This window comes from Rutidosis leptorrhynchoides, chromosome 11 (assembly GCF_046630445.1).
Source record: "Rutidosis leptorrhynchoides isolate AG116_Rl617_1_P2 chromosome 11, CSIRO_AGI_Rlap_v1, whole genome shotgun sequence".
NCBI classification, from domain to species: Eukaryota; Viridiplantae; Streptophyta; class Magnoliopsida; order Asterales; family Asteraceae; genus Rutidosis; species Rutidosis leptorrhynchoides.
Genome location: NC_092343.1, coordinates 361,913,389 through 361,921,616, shown reverse-complemented (window position 1 = coordinate 361,921,616; position 8,228 = coordinate 361,913,389). Strand labels below are relative to the sequence as shown.

The following is an 8,228-nucleotide window of genomic DNA, read 5'->3' as shown; positions in this document are numbered from 1 at the left end:
CATGCTTAAAGTTTCACCTTGGAAAGGCGTTGTTCGATTTGGTAAACGAGGGAAATTAAATCCAAGGTATATTGGACCATTCAAGATTATTGATCGTGTTGGACCAGTAGCTTACCTTGAGTTACCTCAATAACTCACAGCTGTACATAACACTTTCCACGTCTCGAATTTGAAGAAATGTTTTGCTAAAGAAGATCTCACTATTCCGTTAGACGAAATCCAAATCAACGAAAAACTTCAATTTATCGAAGAACCCATCGAAATAATGGATCGTGAGGTTAAAAGACTTAAGCAAAACAAAATACCAATTGTTAAAGTTCGATGGAATGCTCGTAGAGGACCCGAGTTCACCTGGGATACGTCAACACCTCCAACTGCTTAAAATTTCGGGACGAAATTTATTTAACGGGTAGGTACTGTAGTGGCCCGAACTTTTCCATGTTTATTTATATTAAATGAAATTGTTATTTACATGATTAAATGTTTCCAACATGTTAAGCAATCAAACTTGTTAAGACTTGATTAATTGAAATAGGTTTTATATAGACAATTGACCACCCAAGTTGACCGGTGATCCACGAACGTTAAAACTTGTAAAAACTATATGATGACATATATATATGATTATATATATAGTTAACATGATATTATGATAAGTAAGTATCTCATTAGGTATTTTAACAATGAGTTATATACATAAAATTGAGTTTATTGAATTAAGAAACTCGAAACGGTATATATAACGATTATCGTTATAACAACGTCTTACTAAATACATATGAATCATATTAAGATATTTATACACTATGTTTAATCATGATAAATGATAAGTAAACATGTCATTAAGTGTATTAACAATGAACTACATATGTAAAAACAAGACTACTAACTTAATGATTTCGAAACGAGACATATATGTAACGATTATCGTTGTAACAACATTTAACTGTATATATATCATACTAAGATATATTAATATATCATACTATCATGATAATGTAATAATTTAACATCACATTAGATATAATAAACATTGGGTTAACAATATTTAACATGATCGTTAACTTAAAGGTTTCAAATCAACATTTACATGTAACGACTAACGATGACTTAACGACTCAGTTAAAATGTATATACATGTAGGGTTTTAATATGTATTCATACACTTTTGAAAGACTTAAAGACACTTATCAAAATACTTCTACTTAACAAAAATGCTTACAATTACATCCTCGTTCAGTTTCATCAACAATTCTACTCGTATGCACCCGTATTCGTACTCGTACAATACACAGCTTTTAGATGTATGTACTATTGGTATATACACTCCAATGATCAGCTCTTAGCAGTCCATGTGAGTCACCTAACACATTTGGGAACCATCATTTGGCAACTAGCATGAAATATCTCATAAAATTACAAAAATATTAGTAATCATTGATGACTTATTTACATGTAAACAAAATTACACATCCTTTATATCTAATCCATATACCAATGACCAAAAACACCTACAAACACTTTCATTCTTCAGTTTTCTTCATCTAATTGATCTCTCTCAAGTTCTATCTTCAACTTCTAAGTGTTCTTCATAAATTCTATAAGTTCTAGTTTCATAAAATCAAGAATACTTCCAAGTTTGCTAGCTTACTTCCAATCTTGTAAAGTGATCATCCAACCTCAAGAAATCTTTCTTATTTACAGTAAGATATCTTTCTAATATAAGGTAATACTCATATTCAAAATTTGGTTCAATTTCTATAACTATAACAATCTTATTTCGAGTGATGATCTTACTTGAACTTGTTTTCGTGTCATGATTCTGCTTCAAGAACTTTCAAGCCATCCAAGGTTCCTTAAGCTAGATCCATTTGTCTCTTTTCCAGTAGGTTTATCCACAAAACTTGAGGTAGTAATAATGTTCATAACATCATTCGATTCATACATATAAAGCTATCTTATTCGAAGGTTTAAACTTGAAATCACTAGAACATAGTTTAGTTAATTCTAAACTTGTTCGTAAACAAAAGTTAATCCTTCTAACTTGACTTTTAAAATCAACTAAACACATTTCCTATATCTATATGATATGCTAACTTAATGATTTAAAACCTGGAAACACGAAAAACACCGTAAAACCGGACATACGCCGTCATAGTAACACCGCGGGCTGTTTTGGGTTTGATAATTAAAAACTATGATAAACTTTGATTTAAAAGTTGTTCTTCTGGGAAAATGATTTTTCTTATGAACATGAAACTATATCCAAAAATCATGGTTAAACTGAAAGTGGAAGTATGTTTTTCAAAATGGTCATCAAGACGTCGTTCTTTCGACTGAAATGACTACCTCTTACAAAAATGACTTGTAACTTATATTTCCGACTATAAACCTATACTTTTTCTGTTTAGATTCATAAAATAGAGTTCAATATGAAACCATAGCAATTTGATTCACTCAAAACGGATTTAAAACGAAAAAGTTATGGGTAAAACAAGATTGGATATTTTTTTATTGTTGTAGCTACGGGAAATATTGTAACAATTCTATACAAATCATATCCTAGCTAACTTATATTGTATTATACATGTATTCTAATATATATGTAATCTTGGGATACCATAGACACGTATGCAAATGTTTTGACATATCATATCGACCCATGTATACATATTATTTGAAACAACCATAGACACTCTATATGCAGTAATGTTGGAGATAGCTATACAGGGTTGAGGTTGATTCCAAAAATATATATACTTTGAGTTGTGATCTAGCCTGAGACGTGTATACACTGGGTCGTGGATTGATTCAAGATAATATATATATCGATTTATTTCGGTACATCTAATTGTGGACAACTAGTTCTAGGTTACTGATAATGCTAAAAATGAACATATATTTCATAGCATTATTCCTCAAGAAAGACAAGCTTTTAGTTGCAATTGTCCTATTTATAAGTGATATTCGTTTAAATAATAAAAGGTGAAGACAAAAGGCAGATTCGACGAATTGAAGACGCAAACGACCAAAAAGCTCAAAAAGTACAAAAGACAATCAAAGAGGTTCCAATTATTGATAAGAAAAGTCTCAAAATTACAAGAGTACAAGATTTAAAACGCAAAGTACAAGATATTAAATTGTACGCAAGCACGTTCGAAAATCCGGAACCGGGACCAGAGTCAACTCTCAACGCTTGACGCAACAGACTAAAAATTACAAGTCAACTATGCACATAAATATAATATAATATTTAAATAATTCTTATAATTATGTATATATTATATATTATATTATTAAAAATCGTCGGCAGAAAAAACAAAGGCATGTGAGCCTCTCCAGTTGGCCATGCGATCGCATGGCCTTGAAGGGTAAAGCTCTTGCGATCGCATGAGCCACTTTTCCAGCCCACATGCCTATAAAATTCGCAGCTTGGTGAACATCAAAACACATCTTTTTCTATCTCTCAATATATCTATACGTAATATTTATATTTATATTTTAATTTTAATTTTAATTTTAATTTTAATTTTAATTTTAAATCCTAATAATAAGGGTATGTTAGCGAATGTTGTAAGGGTGTAAGTCGAAATTATGTCCGTGTAACGCTACGCTACTTTTAATCATTGTAAGTTATATTCAACCTTTTTACATTAATGTCTCGTAGCTAAGTTATTATTATGCTTATTTAATCCGAAGTAATCATGATGTTGGGCTAAAAATATTAAAATTGGGTAATTGGGCTTTGTACCATAATTGGGGTTTGGACAAAAGAACGACACTTGTGGAAATTAGACTATGGGCTATTAATGGGCTTTATATTTGTTTAACTAAATGATAGTTTGTTAATTTTAATATAAAGATTCACAATTGGAAGTCCCTATAAATAACCATATACACTCGATCGGATACGATGGGCAGGGTATTTATATGTACGAATAATCGTTCATTTAACCGGACACTGGAATGGATTAATAGTTACTAGAATTATTAAAACAGGGGTGAAATTATGTACAAGGACACTTGGCATAATTGATAATAAAGTATTAAAACCTTGGGTCACACTCAGTCGACATCCTGGTGTAATTATTAAACAAAGTAATAAAACCTTGTTACAGTTTAAGTCCCCAATTAGTTGGAATATTTAACTTTGAGTATAAGGATAATTTGACGAGGACACTCGCACTTTATATTTATGACTGATGGACTGATATGGACAAAAACCAGACGGACATATTAAATAATCCAGGACAAAGGACAATTAACCCATGGGCATAAAACTAAAATCAACACGTCAAACATCATGATTACGGAAGTTTAAATAAGCATAATTCTTTTATTTCATATTTAATTTCCTTTATTTTATATTTAATTGCACTTCTAATTATCACACTTTTATTTATTGTTATTGTATTTAATTGCAATTTTAATTATCGTACTTTTTAATTATAGCAAGTTTATTTTATCGCACTTTTATTTATCGCAATTTCATTATCGTTATTTACTTTACGCTTTAAATTAAGTCTTTTATTTATTTAATATTTTACATTTTGTTTTAACTGCAACTAAAGTTTTAAATTCGACAAACCGGTCATTAAACGGTAAAAACTCCCCTTTATAATAATAATATTGCTTATATATATAATTGTATTTTTATAAAATAAAACTAATATAGCGTTAAGCTTTGATTAAAAGATTTTCCCTGTGGAACGAACCGGACTTACTAAAAACTACACTACTGTACGATTAGGTACACTGCCTATAAGTGTTGTAGCAAGGTTTAAGTATATCCATTCTATAAATAAATAAATATCTTGTGTAAAATTGTATCGTATTTAATAGTATTTCCTGCTAAAATTTAATAGTATTTTATACCCCTTCGCTTTAACTTTCAAGTATTTTTGGCGCCGCTGCCGGGGAGACTCAAAAGCCTTTGTTTTTCTTGCTTAAAAACTGAAAGCGCAACGCTAAATAAAAAAAAATATTTTATTTTTAGTTTACTTTTATTAAAATACGCTTTTGTAAAAATACGTTTTAATATATTCGAAAATATAAAAAGAAAAACAAAAATATAAATATTTTTAAGAGTTTGTTAAATATTTAAGTTCTATAAGAGTTTCTTTATATTTATTTTATAAAAATATAAGTTTTATTTAATTTATAAAAATATATTATATAAATATTTAAAACAGAAAAAATAAACACAGCAAAATAAAAAAAAACATTCGGCCTGCTACTGTAGCAGCCCATAGCCTGGCCCAAAATCCTGGCTCATGCGATCGCATGAGCCCGAAGGCATAAACTCATGCGATCGCATGAGAGTGTCTGACACGCCAACAGGAAACCCTAACTGCATTGATTACGGGTATTATTATTATTATTTAATAAACCCTAATTAGGTTTTATTATTTAATTAGTTATTTAATTTTTAGATTTAATTTATATATTTAGTTTAATTAGTTTAATTAAATTTTAAAATTAATAGTTTTATAAAATAAATAATATAAAAATAATATTTTTATAAAAATTGTACTTTTTACAACTTTTAGTATATTTTTATATTTTATTTTTTTAATTGTTTTTAGCGTAATATTTGTATTTTTCGCTCGTATTTAGTTTTAATTCATAGTTTTTGCCATAGTTATTTTTATTTCTAGATTTTTAGGCCTTGCCGTAAAATCCCTTAAGTGCTTTTTCTTTAGACTAAGATTTAGGTGCTTTAGAATTTTGCGACGCCTTTTTAAGTTTTAGTACCTTTTTAAGATATTGCCATTTGGGATATAGTTTTACTTGTAAGCTTTAATATTTTTAGACGCCTTTTACCTATGTATCAATTATCATTCCAATTAGTAATCTCAATTTGCGATTATAATTTTAAGTTAGTGATAGTAATAAGGTTGGGTTAGTCAAGTATTTTTAAGTTTTATAAGTCACTCTTTTTCTTTCTTATTTTTCGACGCCTTTTATTTTTCGACCTTTTTCGACGAGCTCTTTTTCTTTCTTATTTCTCGTCATTCTAGTTTTTAGGACTTAGAATTTTTTCTACTTCTTATCTATACTTCTTAAAATTACGAAAATTTATTTTAAGTGGTTAAATTGATAGACATCAAAATTTTCTGGTTCGTAGTAATAGTTGGATTTGTACGTGGACCGGGTTATTGGAGCCAAACAGTCCTCAATTATATTGAGACCAAACGAATCCTGCCCCTCTGCTGCATCTTTTGGCTATTCGAAACGTGGGCAAAATCAGAAAAGTCTATTAATTGGATAACTTATATAATTTTTCTTTCCTTTTAAAAAACTAATAGGATATTCAGTGAATGCACCGAGCAAGACATTCACCAGCTTTTGTACGTTCACCACCTGTAACTAGATCAAGACATCTAGCAAATATTACCGCCGTTGATTTTTCTTTAGAATCGTCATCCAGTCGACCAAGTACTCCAATTCAAATTTCCGATAATCCATTTTTTGAACCCGACCTCACAATTGAGAATCCGGAGAATATTCAGGGACAATTCGCAGATCCTGAACCATTAATTTTTCCTCCGGAACCACCAATCATTCAAACAGAAATTGTTGAGGAACGAACCATTAAATCAGAATCCTCTAGTGATTCCGATTCAACAAATTCAAACATGGAGAATCTGGAACCTTTAAGTATGGAAGACCGAATGAGAGCTAAACGCACTGGCCAAGATCACGCAATTAATCATCCAGACATTAATGCGCCAGATTATGAAATCAAAGGACAAATTCTACACATGGTAACTAATCAATGCCAATTTAGTGGTGCGCCGAAGGAAGATCCAAATGAACATCTTCGTACCTTTAATAGGATCTGCACACTATTTAAAATCCGAGAAGTGGAGGATGAACAGATATATCTCATGTTATTTCCCTGGACTTTAAAAGGAGAAGCCAAAGATTGGTTGGAATCGTTACCTGAAGGGGCGATTGATACATGGGACGTTTTAGTTGAAAAATTTCTTAAACAATTCTTTCCGGCATCTAAAGCCGTAAGACTTCAAGGAGAAATTGTTACGTTCACACAGAAACCAAATGAAACTCTATATGAGGCATGGACAAGATTTGGAAAATTATTAAGAGGATGTCCGCAACATGGTTTAGACACCTGTCAAATAGTACAAATATTCTACCAAGGATGCGACATCACTACAAGGAAAGACATCGACATAGCAGCTGGTGGTTCTATTATGAAGAAAACCGAAACTGATGCTTACAAAATTATTGATAACACTGCTTCCCACTCACATGAGTGGCACCAAGAAAAAGATATCGTTAGATCATCTAAAGCAGATAGAGCCGATTCTAGCCATGACTTAGATTCCATTTCCGCAAAGATAGATGCTGTCGAGAGATGAATGGAAAAGATGACTAAAGATATCCACTCAATACGAATTAGTTGTGAGCAGTGTGGAGGACCACATTTGACAAAAGATTGTCTTAGTATTGAACTAACAATGGAACAAAGAGAGAATGTTTCATATCTAAACCAAAGGTCTGGAAATAATTATCAGAATAATTATCAACCTCCAAGACCGATCTACAATCAAAACTAGAATTATAATCGAAATATTCCATACAACAACCAACAAGGTCCTAACAATCAACAAGTATCCAATAATACTTACAATCAGCAAAGACCTAATTTTCAAAACAAACCACCACAAACCGATGATAAAAAGCCGAATTTAGAAGATATGATGACAAAGCTAGTTGAAACTCAAACGCAGTTTTTCACATCTCAGAAACAAACTAATGAACAAAATGCTCAAGCATTTAGAAATCAACAAGCTTCTATTCAAAACTTGGAACAAGAAGTAAGTAACCTAGCAAGGTTAATAGGTGAAAGAAAACCGGGAAGTCTACCTAGTGATACAAATGCTAACCCTCGGAATGAAACAGCTAAAGCCATTACCACAAGAAGTGGTACAACACTTAAACCACCTGAAATACCTGTAACTTCTGATGAAGCTATTCCTACTCCACAAGAACCACAACCTGATCAAGATAAGGAAAAAGAACCGGTAGTTGAAAAGGTTAATGAAGATAACACAGTTAAGACTAAACCTTATGTTAAACCATACCAACCACCACTTCCTTACCCGAGTAAAATGAAAAAAGAGAAACTTGAAGCCGAGCAATCCAAATTCTTGGATATGTTTAAACAGATAAATGTAAATCTTCCTTTCATTGATGTGATT

At 31.0% G+C, this 8,228-nt stretch overlaps 1 non-coding gene across 1 annotated transcript; it reads right to left on the bottom strand.

The window, feature by feature from the left end:
- Window positions 1-7,022: 7,022 nt before the first annotated feature.
- On the bottom strand, window positions 7,023-7,129 carry LOC139879262 (small nucleolar RNA R71). The gene has a single exon (XR_011770114.1). It is a non-coding gene; the product is annotated as a small nucleolar RNA R71 (small nucleolar RNA).
- Between the last annotated feature and the right edge of the window lie 1,099 nt (window positions 7,130-8,228).